Genomic DNA, 15,222 nt, shown 5'->3' with positions numbered 1-15,222 from the left:
AATATTGCTGTTCTACACAAAAACTTTTCATTGATAAACAAATGCAAGATATTTGTCACAACTGTAACATGCTGAGTGCATGTGCTGTGCCATCAAGATAAACCATGAACATTAGATTTAGATTACATTACAGTGGGAAAACAGGCCCTTCAGCCCAACACGTCCACACCGACCCGCTACCCACCCATGCCCCTAATCTAACACTATGGGCAATTTAGCATGGTCAATTCACCTGACCTACACATCTTTGGACTGTGGGAGGAAACCAGAGCACCCGGAGGAAACCCACGCAGACACGGGGCGAAAGTGCAAACTCCACACAGTTAGTCGCCTGAGGCGGGAATTGAACCCGGGTCTCTGGTGCTGTGACGCAGCAGTGCTAACCACCGTGCCACCCACAACATCTTTAATTGCTTGGCTTTGATTTCTATTTTAAATCGCTATTATCTGTAGTCTGCAATATTAAGGACATAAATCATGCAGACGCACTCTGCACAATGGTGGGTCTCGAATAGATATTTATTATGAACAGCAGAGACCAAGAAAGACTATAATTTCTGGTCCCAAAAACCGATCACTATTACCCACCTCTAACGTGTGACTACCCTCTTCCTAAAACCATGAAATGATACCAGGCCGCTGATTACTATCGAGCCTCTCCTCCCCAATGACTGTGTCTGCAATTTGTCCCTCCTCCCCCAACCGCACAAGGAAAACCAAGCTCAGGGTCTTTGTGAAAATCAAGGCCGAAGTGTGCAGGCATCCTGGAGATGGGAAGAGAATTGTAAAATTAAACGGGGAAGGTGAGAAGGTAGTAATATCACTCACTAGGCTGAGGAGTGGCAGATGGAGTTTAGTTTGAATAAACCAAGTGCAGGACCTATACACTTAAAAGTAGAGCCTTTGGCAGTGTTGTAGAACAGAGACCTTTACCGTCAGGTATAATTCTTTAAAATTTGCATCTCATATAAATAGTGTGGTTAAGAAGGTGAATAGCACTCTTGTCTTTATTGGTCAGACCTTTGAGTATCGGAATTGCGACGTCATGTTGAGGTCGTATAGGACATTGGTGAGACCTCTTCTAGAATACTGTGTCCAATCTGGTCATCCTGCTCGCTCATTCCATAGGCACACCATCCTCTGGGTGAAAAAGCTGCCCCTTATGTCACTGTTAAATTTTTCACCTCTTACCATAAACCTATGTCCTCTAGTTGTGGACTTTCTGTACCCTTCGAAAGCACCTTGACTATTCACTTTGATATTATTGACCTAGATATTATTAAGCTGGAGAGGGTTCAGAAGAGATTAACCTGGATGTTGCTGGGAATGGAGGGAATGAGCTATAAGAAGAGGCTGGATAGGCTGGTACTTCTTTTCATTGGAGAGTATGAGATTAAGGAGTAACTTTACAGAGGTTTATAAAATCATGAGGGGTACAGATAAGCTGAAGGGCTGATGTCTTTTCCCTCGAGTTGGGGATTCAAAACTAAGTGACATTTTTAGATGCGAGGAAAAAAGATTTATAAAAGTTATGAGAGGTAATTATTTTAGACAGAAGCTGGCTTGGGTGCGGAATGAACTTCCAGGGGAAGTGGTGAAAGCAGTGACAGTTACAACGTTTAAGGGACATTTAGATCAGTACATGGATAAGAAATGCGTTTGGATGGTGCTGTGCGCAGCTGCCTTCTCCCTCCCCCTCTCTGAATGAATCCCTGTTGGTTTTCACCCTCTGCCAATGCCTGTGCAGTGGCATGGGGAGGCCAACAGAGGGTAGTATTGCATCACTTTAAACACCACAGTGACTGCTGGACCTGCCCCTCACGGAGACAGACAGATGCACACACAGCAATTGTTAGGACACGGCGTGAAGATCATCTGGTAATTTAACCTAAACACCAAGAAAAGCTCAATTTGCACCATAAACTGTTAAAATCTGAGTGACAGAGAACTCCCAAATTCCACTGATTAAATAAAAAATCATTTTTTTTAACTTTGAAAGTGAACATTTTACATCAACTATTCACAACTCTGAGACCCCCAATCCCTTAACTGCCTATTACCCCACACCAACTCTATAGCAATATACTATTTCAATAAGACACTTATTAAAATTGCATCAGCTTAATTTCAAAACCACACAGCAGCTGTTGTTTTCGGTGTTTTATTTCGGCCTGGATCTCCCTGGGTTATCTTCTTTCTTTTTACTGTGAATGTGTTTCATATGAAAAGGTACCTTTGATAGAGATTGTTTTCCAATTTCTTGGATCTGTATTGATGGCATTTGCTCTGTTTGCAATTTTCAAAATGCCTGCATTCTTAATATCCCCAACATCGGATCATGCCAGTAAAGCCAATAAATTCAAGCTTTATTTGGTTTGAGTAACCTGGGGCATAATTTAAACGGATTGGTAAAATTCTAATTGTTGTCCAAACAGCAACCAACTCAGAGATGAATTTCACAGCCAAATGTGACATGCTTTCAGTTGTCCTTGACACTCTGCGTCTGCCATCCTCTCATATACACAGGAGCTTGGAAGCTCTCAGTTCAGAACCGTATTCACTCTCTCTTAAAGGTACAGTACACACTTTCAACTTCATAACATTAAAACCATGATGTCAATGACGATAAGCAGAGCACATCCAGATTTCTCTTGCCCCATGGTTTGTCAATGTTTCATTCACTGTGCCTGGTGGGTGTTAGGATTTTTGTTGGTCTGTTGACAGTATGTCATTATTTGATTCCCTCCTTGGGAATATATCAGTATTTCACTTGCTCGCACTCGTGAGTGTGGCAGGATTTCAGTTGTTTCTTGGGGTCTGTGATGCTATGACAATTTCAATGTTTGTAAATGGCACCAAAACTGGAAGAACTCTGAAGGCTATGGAGGACAGTGTGGAACTCTAACAGTAAAATCAGTCATTGGTGTAGTTTTCACGCAGATGGGGATCAATGCAGAGCAGTGTGAGGTGGTGCACTTTGGTAGGAAGGACAATGAAAGACAATATAAAACAGGTCGTACCGTTAAATAGGGGGTGCAGGAGCAGAGAGGCCTGGGTGAATATGAGCATAGATTGTTGAAGATATCAGGACAAGTGGGGAGAGCAGTAACTATCACAGATTAGTTTCAGTATCTGAGCTGTTTACAGGAGGTGGTGCAGGAGGGACCCTCTATGCTCCCTTCCTGGGAGATGGTGGTGACGATGTGTTGTGAGCCCACCCTCCTGCCCACCGAGACCGTGGGGATTCCATTTGTACCAGCTCGACACAAAAGGGAGATGTCATCAGGGCCACAGCTTCTAAGTTGTGTTGAGGAAACGGAGCTGCCAGTGGGTTTAAAGTGAGAATTGCCCCTCACGGAACATTGCTCCTTACTCGGTCGGTGGGACGTGGATGCTTCAGAATCTCCACACGAGGTGCCCCCGTCTTCTCTGCGTCCTTCCCACATGGCAGGGGGAGGGGTGTGTGAATGAACGGATACCGGGCACTCCACCACCCAGCTTGGCCCTTTCTGTCCTATTCCTGTTCCTCCTCGAATGGGAGAAAGGGATGGAGGGAATGAGGGTGGGAGTGGGTGGTCCTTCTGTTAGTGTCGGTGTAGGTGGGGGTGGGGGGAGATTTGGTGAGATGTCCGGAGGGAGTTAATCCATAGTGTTGTATCCAGGCAGTGTTATTGGTGTGGGAGGTAAAGTAGAGGGAGAGAGGGAGAGAGAGTGAGAGAGAGGGGGGCGAGAGAGAGGGAAGGGTGAGAGACAGAGGGGGAAGGGAGAGAAAGTGTAACAGAGAGAGACAGAGATAAGGTGCTGCATGCAGTAGTGGGAGTGGTGGAACATGAGCCTTGTTCGGGGGTCGGTGCTATAACAGATATACCATGAGTGTGAGGGAGCAGACAAAATACAGCAGACCTTACCCTGACAGAACGGGGAAGGTTATTGATGCTTGTCCTGTGTTGCTGGGCATTTCTACAGACCGCAGATAGTGCAGTGAGCTGGGTGGGGAGCTCAGACCATGCTTGGTTGGTCTGGTGGTGTGCCCCCTTCTGGGAAGAGAATGGTCCCCCTCTGTACCAGTACCTCCGTGCCCCTGTCGACAAACCGTGGAGTAATTGTCCCTTATCCCCCATGCTCTGGGTAAACTGTGCAGGGCAGTTCCGAACGAGGAAAGCTCAATTGTATGCCCATTTGCCTTTTAAAGATGGCACCTGTGTCAGGGACCACGGTATATCCAAGCATAACTAGGCGATGGTGTGTATCTCCAGCCATGATGGGTGAGATAATCGGGCTGGTATTAAATGAGAGGGACACCATGGGGTGGGGTGGGTATGTAATGAGCTCGATAAGATAGCACCAGGAAACTAGCTCAGCCTCGTGCAGATAATCCCTCTGTCACACTCAATGAAAATGTCACTGAGACAAATTATTGTTAGAAACTGTCCAATGAGTCATAGGTTGTGTTGAAACCAATTCCAGGTAAAAAGATGCAGAACGAATGCTCATCTGACTTCACACCAATATCCCTTTTTCCCATCTTTCCTGGGAAGGTTGGCTCATGTTACAGGATGCTATCCAAGTGTCTACATTTTAGCATTCTGAAATCTGGGAACACATCTTTCCATGACACTGTCCCTCAGTTTCCCTCTCTCTGTCTATTCCCCAAAACCCGCCCATGTGGTGGTATTTAAACTGATTCCCCCGCCATTTCTCTCTCGCAGTGACGTTCACACTCACAGCACCCCCTTGTCATGGCACAATGGGGATATGGAGCTGTAAGTGGATGGGAGCTGCACATCCTGTCACTTCCAGCATGGACTGCAAGTTTCCCCACGCTGGACAGTGATCTAACACAGTGTTACGGAGCAATGCACTGGGGTGGGGTTCACAGTTCTATATGCTGGGGGGGAGGGGTAAATGCTCCTGGTTGACAGATCAATGCATTGGGGTGGGTTACACAGTCCTACATGCTGAGAGGGTAACTGCTCCTGGTTTACAAATCAATGTATTGGGGTGGTGTACACAGTCCTACATGCTGGGAAGGTAACTGCTCCTGGGTTTACGGAATAATTTTCGGGAGATCACTGCACAGGTTGCTGTGCTGGTCAGAGTATCTGGTTGAGGTTTATAGATAATGCAATGATGTGGTTTGTGTGGCTCCCCATGCTGGATGGATATTTGTTTCAGGTTTACACAATAGTGCATTGCTGTAGTCTACACACCTCCCCGTGCTGGACAGATATCTAGTCTGGGTTTGTAGATCAATGCACTGCTGTGGTCTGCACTTCTCCAGGTGCTGGACAGCTATCTTGTCCAGGTTTATAGATCAATGCACGGGTGTGGTCTGCACAGCTCACCGCGCTGGAAAGATATATGGTCTAGGTTTATCGATCAATGCCCTGATCTGATCTGTGCAGTGTTTCACGACGTACAGATTGCTGGGTGGTATTGACAAGTGCAATGGATGAATCTGGACAGATTACTGGGTTGCACTGCGCTGCATATACCGTGTTCCAGTGAACAGATATCTCCTCTGGGTTTATGATGTCTGGTCTGGTTCTGGGAGGTGGGTTGAGAATGTGGTATATCTAACCCTTTCAGCTGATCTGGCAATGCCTTTAGTTCACATTCCTGTGATTGGACCCTCCTTTTCTGAACCCATTAATGTTACAGTGTTCCCCGGCACAGTTGTTGGGGTGGTTAAGGGGGGAAACGTGATGGACAGGTCAAGGAGTTCCCCGGAACGTTCTGTCCCCAGCATTCTATAACTGACATTCCGCAGAACGTTCTGTCCGCAACATTCTATAACTGACATTCCCCGGAACGTTCTGTCCCTGACAATGTTTGTGAACGGCCGGACGTCAGTGAATTGAACAAACGATAAGATCCCGAGGGAAGAGATTCCGTTCCAGGGAGAAGGGGACACTGTTCTGAAGGCCCCTCAGGCAGATAAAGGGGTGAATATGTTTTCCCTGCGTTTACATTTCTCCACGAAACAGGATCGACCAAACTTTAGACCAAAATACAGAAATTCCCAAACTCCGTTTGTCTTCAGGAAACTGGGATATAATTCTTCAGGACAGCAACGTTTCCATCCTCCGTACTAGGAACTGGGAAGGAGTGACCTGTCTCTACTCTTGAGTGATCGAGTATGTGGGAATGTTCTAGAAACGATCTGTCCTTATGGATGTGTCTCCGTGTGTTTGGGGAGGGAGGGTTTCTTGTGGTTTATGTCACATTTCTGTCAGTAATTCCGACCTTCCCATTTGTTATTCCAGCTCCAATTATTTTAATAAATCCCTGAATAAAGGGACACATTTGAAAATCTCACTGGGTCTCCGATCAAACGGGTCCCTTTGCCTCAGGCTAATGGATAATGGGTTTGTTTTCCTTCCTCACAGTTAACGTAGTGACCATCTACGTCCTGCTTTATAAAGATTGTGGATTGTCTCCATGTGTCAGACGTTACCTGGGGGCCATGGCAGCGGCGGATCTCGTGGTCATTATCCTCGACCTGATCCTGAGACACATTCCCACTGTTTATCGGGAACAGTTTTATTTCCTGACGGTCTCCGTCCCCATGTGTAATATCCACGCCGTCCTGCTTTATGCAGCCACTGAGTGCTCTGTCTGGTTCACCGTCACTTTCACCTTTGATCGGTTTGTGGCCATTTGTTGCCAGAAGCTGAAAAGTAAATATTGCAGTGAGAAAACGACGGCTGTGGTTCTGGGAACAGTGACTGTGCTGAGCTGTTTAAAGAACATTTTCTGGTATTTTATGTTCACGGCTCGGTATCGGCTGGGGAACCGCCCCTGGTTTTGTGCTATAACAGTCGCTGTTCGTTACTCCATTGTCTGGGTCACAATCGAGTTCCTCCACCACATTCTAACCCCGTGTGTCCCATTTCTCCTGATTCTGCTGCTCAATGTTCTCACCGTCAGACACATTTTAGTGACCAGCAGAGCCCGCAGGAGACTCTGCGCTCACACCAATGGGGACGCTCAGTCTGACACAGAAATGAGAAACCGAAAAAAATCTATCATTTTACTGTTTGTGATCTCGGCCAATTTCATCCTGTTATGGTCAACGTTAACGCTGTATTCTATATGGTTCCGGATGTGGGATATTGGGTATCAGTCTGTGTATCTCCATGACTTTGTGCAGGATTTGGGCTTCATGCTGCAGCTCCTCAGTTGCTGCACAAACACCGTGATTTATGCCGTGACCCAGACTAAGTTCAGGCAGCAGCTGAAGAATGTGCTGAAATATCCCTTCACCCAAATCCATCCATCAATCAAATTCCCTCATAAATCAATCCATCCGGGATATTCTCATTTCAGTTCTGTGTTTCAGCGATGGAGCAGCCTGTCGCTATGGTAACAGTCTGAGGGTAGCGCTGGTTTGTCTATCCTTATCCCACAGGGAGGTTACAGGGAAACATTTCAATGTTTCTCACAACTCAGGCGCCAGTGAGAAAAGGCACCATCCCACTGACTGTATCCATCACTTCCATTTGTAAACAATAAAAATGTTTATTAAAGCGTGCCGAGCAGCAGACTGAACCATGTTGTTGTGTGTCTTTGTGTTGGAGAAGCTGAGCTGGAGAGAGACAGACTCAGCCCCAAGTCCTGGTCCTCAGGGAAGTGGAGGGCACCGGGCCCTGAGCTCATGAGCTGGGTTTAACTCCCTCTGTCCCTCCACTGCAGCCTGGCCTCCCCATTTCCTCCCACCCCACTCTTTGTCCACAGTTCTCCCTTCTCCCTCTCTGCACACTCACTCTTTCTCACCACCTCTCCCTTTCACTCTCCATCGTCCCCCCCTCTCTCTCTCACGCACACACAACCCTGGTTTCTCCACCTGCCTCCACTCTTCCCTCTCCCCCGCGCGCTCACTCTCACTCTCACTCTCACTCTCCTGCCGTCGCTGTCTCCCTCCCACAATTCAGTTTCTACCCAATTTTCCCTTCCTCCCATATCTCACCCCCCCCCCCCCCCCTGCAGCGTCACCACCAACTCCCCCAGTCTCTGGGTCAGAGAGAGAGGGAAGGACCAGGGAGAGAGAATGTGTCAGAGAGAGGGAGGGATGCACAGGAGGGAGAGAGATTCCATCAGAGATAAACCTCAGAGTTACTGCGTCACTATCAACAGGACTCCCCTCACACTAACTGTGTCACTATCACCCTTAGCCCCCTCACACTAACTGTGTCACTATCACCCTGACACCCTCACACTAACTGTGTCACTATCACCCTGGCCCCATCTCACAATGCATCACTATCAACCTGATCCCTCAGAGTTACTGCGTCACTATCAGCCGGACCCCCTCGCACTTACTGCGTCACTATTAAACTGATCTATCACAATTACTGCATCACTATCATCCTGACCCCCTAACACTTACTGCGTCACTGACACCCTGACCCCCATCTCACTTATTGCATCACCATCACCCTGACCCCCTCACGCTTACTGCATCAATATCATCCTGCCCCCTCACAAGTACTACGTCACTGTCACCCTTACACACCCACACTGACTGTGTCACTATCACCCTAACACCTCTACACTTACTGCATCACAGTCACCCTGAGACCCTCAAACGTCCTGCGTCACTATCACCCTGACCTCCTCACAATTACTGTGTCACTATCACCCTGACCCCCTCACACTTACTGCGTCACTGTCACCCTGACCCCCTTACACTTCCTGCGTCACTATCACCCTGTCCTCCTCACAAAATGTCTAGCATTACCTTCCCTAGATAAACCTTTCCACCTCTTTGCTACTGTAGATAAGGAAGCGGCTTTGGGAGTATTAACCCAGAGGTGGGGAGGGATGAGTCAGCCAGCTATTGGATCCAGCATCCCGGAGTGGCCTGAATGTGTGCAGGCCGTGGCTGCCACTGCACTGCTGGTGGAGGAAAGCAGAAAGCTTACATTTGGGGGAGCCCGAACAGTAAGCACCCCACACCAAGTGAGAACGATCTTAAACCAAAAAGCTGGGTTGACAGACTCGCGGATTCTGAAATATGAGGCGATATTAATAGAAAAAGATGATCTAGTGTTGGTCACTGACAATTGTTTAAATCCAGCTGCCTTTCTTTGGAAAGGGGAAGGAGACTCTCCTCAGAATCCAGGGCACGACTGTCTTGACATTATAGAATACCAAACTAAGGTCCGCATGGACCTGAGAGATCTTCCACTTCATGCAAGTGCTAGACTTTTTATAGACGGGTCATCCCGGGTGACTGAAGGGAAAAGACATAATGGGTATGCAGTCGTAGATGGGACGAAAGGTAGTGTGGTGGAGGCAGGAAGGCTGCCAAATGGGTGGTCAGCTCAGACCTGCGAACTCTATGCATTGGAAAGAGCCCTTAGGGCATTAGAAAATAAAGAGGACACAGTATACACTGACTCTGAATATGCATTTGATGTTGTGCACACTTTCGGAAAGATATGGCAGGAAAGAGGACAGATCCATAGTCGAAGGAAGGAATTAGTTCATGAAGAATTGATTAAACGGGTCTTGGAATCTCTATTACTCCCCCAAGAAATAGCGGTAGTGCACGTGAATGGTCATCAGAAAGGAAATGAACCAGAGGTTAGGGGAAATAGATTAGCTGATGAAATGGCTAATGAAGCCGCCCTGAACCCACAAGAAGTGGTGATTCATTCCCTAATATCTACTGTCCCAGGTCCTAGGGAAACTCCTATATTTTCTGAAAGAGAAGAAAAAGAATTGAGAGATTTAGGGGCTACAAAAACAGCAGACGGGCATTGGATGTTACCTGATGGAAGGGAAATGTTAAACAAAATGATGATGCGAGAGATTATGGCTATCCTACACCAAGGCAGCCATTGGGGAGTACAAGCAATGTGTGATTTAGTTCTTCGGGAATATGGATGTAAAGGAATATATACCATTGCTAAACAAATATGTCAGGGATGTATAATATGCAGAAAGGTAAATAAAAATAATTTTGAGAAAACAGGCCCTGGGAGGAAGAGACACAGGATTGAGACCCTTCCAGAGTATACAAGTAGATTATACTGAACTACCTAGAGTAGGAAGACTAAAATATATGTTGGTCATAGTAGATCATCTATCTGGTTGGGTTGAGGCATACCCCCTAGATACCGCCACTGCGGATGGGGTGTCTAAAACAATATTAGAGCACATAATTCCCCGATATGGGCTAGTGAACCGTATAGATTCCGACCAAGGAACTCATTTTACCTCTAAAGTGTTACAGGGGGTAATAAAGGGATTGGGAATTTTCTGGGAGTTCCATACTCCATGGCACCCGCCATCATCAGGAAGGGTTGAGAGAATGAACCAAACATTCAAACGACAGTTCTCTAAATTGATAATAGAAACCAGACTCCCTTGGACCAAATTTTTACCTATAGCTCTCTTGCGAGTACGAACAGCCCCAAGGAAACATTTGGGACTATCCCCCTATGAAATCTTATTTGGATTACCTTATCTGGGAACGAATGGAGAATTACCAAATCCCGAAAGTAAAGATTTGTTTTTAAAAAAGTCGGGCTTGTCCTCCTCTTTATCTTTCCTCATAAAACGGGGTCTGTTGGCACAGACTCCGCCCCTTGAATTCACTGTTCACCCCATCCGGCCGGGTGATTGGATCTTAGTAAAATCATGGACAGAGACTAAATTCCAGCAGGACTGGGGAGGGCAGTACCAGGCTCTTTTAACCACCGAAACGGCAATAAGGACGGCGGAGAAAGGCTGGACTCATTACACTCGGGTCAAAGGGGCAGTGGACCCTCCAGTTGAGGAAGAAGTCTGGACAGCCGAATCAACGCAAGACCCGCTGAAACTCAGACGAAAGAGACTGAGTAACTGATTACACAGTGGTGACGCGAGCGCGTGATTATTTCTGTAAGATTGTATATTAAGTCTTTCTGTGCTTCAGCATGATGATTAGAATACTGGGAATGCTTAGAGCTATGATGCTAGCCCTCTTAGTATTGGGATTTTGTCAAATATCATTTTCGTATGTATTATTAACGGTTCCTGAGTCTGATAATCCACAAGTAATAGACGCCGATGCATGCAGCTTAGTAAATTGTGGGGATGTAGATAATCAGAGACAGTACCGCAGCTCTGAGATACATCTTAAGTCCTATGGGGATGGCCTTGGGGATGTTACTTGGTATAATGGTCTCGTCACAGGACACCGGGCCCCCTTCCGACCAGCTCGCGAAAACCAAACCACATGGCACGAAGCAATTCTGGGCTGGGCTGGGCTGGGGGGGGGGGGGGGGGGGGCACCTATGAGATACAATTAAATGAAACATTTGGGATCGAAATGAAAGCAAATGGGAAGGATTTCGTGGCCTGTTGTTTTCGAATTAGCGTAGGACAGGGAGAACGGGCAGAATTACTGGATAATAAGATACAACCTTTCACCCCTCCCGATGATCCTAAAGTAGTAAAAATTAGAGAGGTAAAGGACTTGAAACAGACCATCGAAATAGAAACTGGGTACGGGGATGCAAATGCCTGGGTTGAATGGGTAAAGTATAATGTAAACAGTCTGAACAAAAGAAATTGCTTTGCATGCGCCTCCGGTAGGCCAGTGGCCCCTTTCCACTCGGGTGGAAGCGAGACAGGAAGGGCATGAAATGTATGATAGCCCTGAATCAGGATGAGACTGCATGGAATGATAGGAATTGTACATCCCTATCTCTGATGTACCCTCCCTTGGAGAAGAAAGATGCAAAAGTCCCCCCCACATTTTCCACTGCAGTTGGAAATCACACGTCGTGTGTGCGTAGATGAGGTACAAGTCGGTCGAGAGATCTGGGGGAGCTGAAATTATGTCCAGAGATTCAGAATGTTACCGAAACGGAGAAGGGAGGGAACTACTCAGCACTAAAGGTTCCCCGAGCGGATCTGTGGTGGTACTGTGGAGGCAGAATATTGAGACCCACCCTATCTCCGGATTGGAGAGGGATATGTGCAATTGTACAATTGGCAATTCCATTTACCTTTGCATTTGAGAAGGAAAAGATACTAGGGAAAAGGGAAGGGTAAGAGATTACTGTTAGATACTTCTTTTGATGACAGGATTTATCTCGATTCGATAGGAATCCCTAGGAGAGTACCTGATGAATTCAAGGCTAGTAACCAGATTGCAGCAGGCTTTGAGTCAGCCCTCTTTTGGTGGGTAACAATTAATAAAAATGCAGATTGGATAAACTCCATTTTCTATAATGAACAACGATTTATAAATTATACAAGAGATACGGTTAAAGGAATATCAGAACAGCTTGATGCGACAAGTAGAATGGCATGGGAAAATAAAATAGCCCTTGATTTGATTTTAGCAGAAAAATGGACAACATCACACTTGACAGGGTTGAACTCCATCTGCCACTTCTCAGCCCAGCTCTGCATCATACCTAAGTCCCTTTGCACTCGACAACAGCCCTCTTCACTATCCACAACTCCACTAGTCTTCGTATCATCTTCAAATGTACTGACCCGCCCTTTGACTCCCTCTTCCAAGTCATTAATAAAAAATTGCAAACAGCAGAGGACCCAGAACTGATCCCTGCGGAACTCCACTTGTAACTGGGCTCCAAGCTGAATATTTACCATCTACCACCACTCTCTGAGTTTGACCGGTTAGCCATTCTCTATCGAACTAGCCAAACCTCCGACTATCCCATGCCTCCTGACTCTCCGCATAAGCCTACAATGGGGAACCTTATCAAATACCTCACTAGAATCCATGTACACTACATCCACTGCTCTACCCTCACCAACATGCTTGGTCACCTCCTCAAAGAATTCAATAAGACGTGTAAGGCAAGACCTACCCCTCACAAATCCGTGCTGGCTGTCCCTCATCAAGCGGTGTCTTTCCAGATAATCATAAATCCTATCCATCAGTGCCATTTCCATTATTTTGCCTACCACCGAAGTAAAACTAACTGGCCTGTAATTCCCGGGGTTAACCCTATTCCCTTTTTTGAACAGGAACACACCATTCGCCACTCTCGAGTCCCCTGGCACCACCCCCATTGCTCATGAAGACGAAAAGATCATTGCCAACGGTTCTGCAATTTCCTCTCTTGCTTCCCACATAATCCTAGGATATATTCCGTCAGGCCCGGGGACTTGTCTATCCTCAAGATTTTTCAAAATACCTAACACATCTTCCTTCTTAACAAGTATCTCCTCTGGCTTACCAGTCCGTGTCATACTCTCCTCTTCGACAATACGGTCCCTCTCATTTGAAAATACTGAACAAAAGTACTCATTCAAGACCTCTCCTATCTCTTCCGACTCAATACACAGTCTCCCACTACTGTCCTTGATCAGACCTACCCTCGTTGTCGTCATTCTCATGTTTCTCACATACGCATAAAAGGCCTTGGGGTTATCCTCGATCCTACCCGACAAAGATTTTTCATGTCCTCTCTTAGCTCTCCTAATCCCTTTCTTCAGCTCCCTCCTGGCTTCCTCTCTCCTCCAACGCTCTGTCTGAAGCTTGTTTCCTCAAACTTATGTAAGCCTCCTTCTTCCACCTTACTCACTTTGTCACCGTCACCCTGACCACCTCACATTCACTCCATCACCGTCACACTGACCACCTCACACTCACTCCATCACCTTAACCCGTCCACCTCACAATCACTCCATCGCAGTCACACTGACCCCCTCGCACTCACTCCATCACTGTCACCCTGATCCCCTCACATTCCCTCCATCACCATCACACTGATCCCCTCACATTCACGCCATCACTGTCACCCTGATACACTCACACTCACTCCATCACAATCACCCTGAACCCCTCACAGTCACTCCATCACCGTCACCCTGACCCCCACACACTCACTCCATCACCGTCATACTGAAACCCTCTCACTCACGCTATCACAGTCACACTGACTCATCACACTCACTCCATCGCTGTCACAAGGACCCCTCACACTCACTCCATCACTGTCACCCTGCCCCCCTCACATTCACTCCATCAATGTCACGCTGAGCCCCTCACACTCACTCCATCACCATCACACTGACAATCCCACACTCACACCATCACCGTGACCCTGACCCCCTCACACTCACTCTGTCACCGTCACCCTGACCCCTTCACACTCACTCCTTCACCTTCACACTGATCCACTCACACTCACTCGATCACCGTCAGCCTGACCCCCTCACACTCACTCCATCACCATCACACTGACAATCCCACACTCATTCCATCACCGTCACCCTGACCCCCTCACACTCACTCCATCACTGTCACCCGAACCCCCACACACTCACTCCATCACACACACCCGGACCCACTCACACTTGCTACACCACCGTCACCCGGACCCCTTCACACACCCTCTATCACCGTCACCCTGACATTGTCACACTCGTGCCATCTCCGTCACCATCATCCTGACTACCTCACACTCAATCCATCACCATCACAGTGATCCCCTCACATTCTCTCCGTCACCATCACCCTGACCACCTCACACTCACTCCGACACCGTCACCCTGTCCACCTCACACGCACTCTATCATTGTCACACTGACCCTCTCACACTCAGTGCAAAACTGTCATACTGATCCCCGCACACCCACTCCATCACCGTCACCCTGACCACCTCACAATCAATCCATCGCCGTCACACTGATCCCCTCACACTCACTCCATCACCGTCACCCTGACACTCTCACACTCACTCCTTCACCATCACACTGACCCCTTACACTCACTCCATCACTGTCTCACTGACCCCCACACACTCACTCCATTACTGTCTCCCTAAACCCCTCACACTCATTCCATCACGGTCACCCTGGCCCTCTCAAACTCACTCTATCACCATCACCCTGACCCCTCACAGTCACTCCGTCACCAACACTCTGACCCCCCCTCAAACTCACTACGTCACACAATGCCCCTCACAACTTCCACCGTCATTCTCACTCGGACACACTCCACCACCATCACACACACTTCCCCACAGGACCCTCACCATCGTGCTCACACCCACACTCCACCACTATCACGCATACTGCCCCACAAAACCCCCAGCGTCACGCTCACCCCCACACAATCCACCACCATCACACACACTGCCCCACATCACCCCACCGTCACGCTCACACCCACACACTAAACCACCATCACACACACTGCCCCACACCACCCTCACAATCACGCTCACCCCAGACACTCCACCACCA

The sequence above is a fragment of the Chiloscyllium plagiosum genome, unplaced genomic scaffold (assembly GCF_037043375.1).
Source record: "Chiloscyllium plagiosum isolate Xiang-an unplaced genomic scaffold, Cpla_swu_hap1 HiC_scaffold_29, whole genome shotgun sequence".
Classification (NCBI taxonomy): Eukaryota; Metazoa; Chordata; class Chondrichthyes; order Orectolobiformes; family Hemiscylliidae; genus Chiloscyllium; species Chiloscyllium plagiosum.
The sequence above is the reverse complement of the archived record's forward strand: the minus strand, read 5'-3'. Positions refer to the sequence as shown.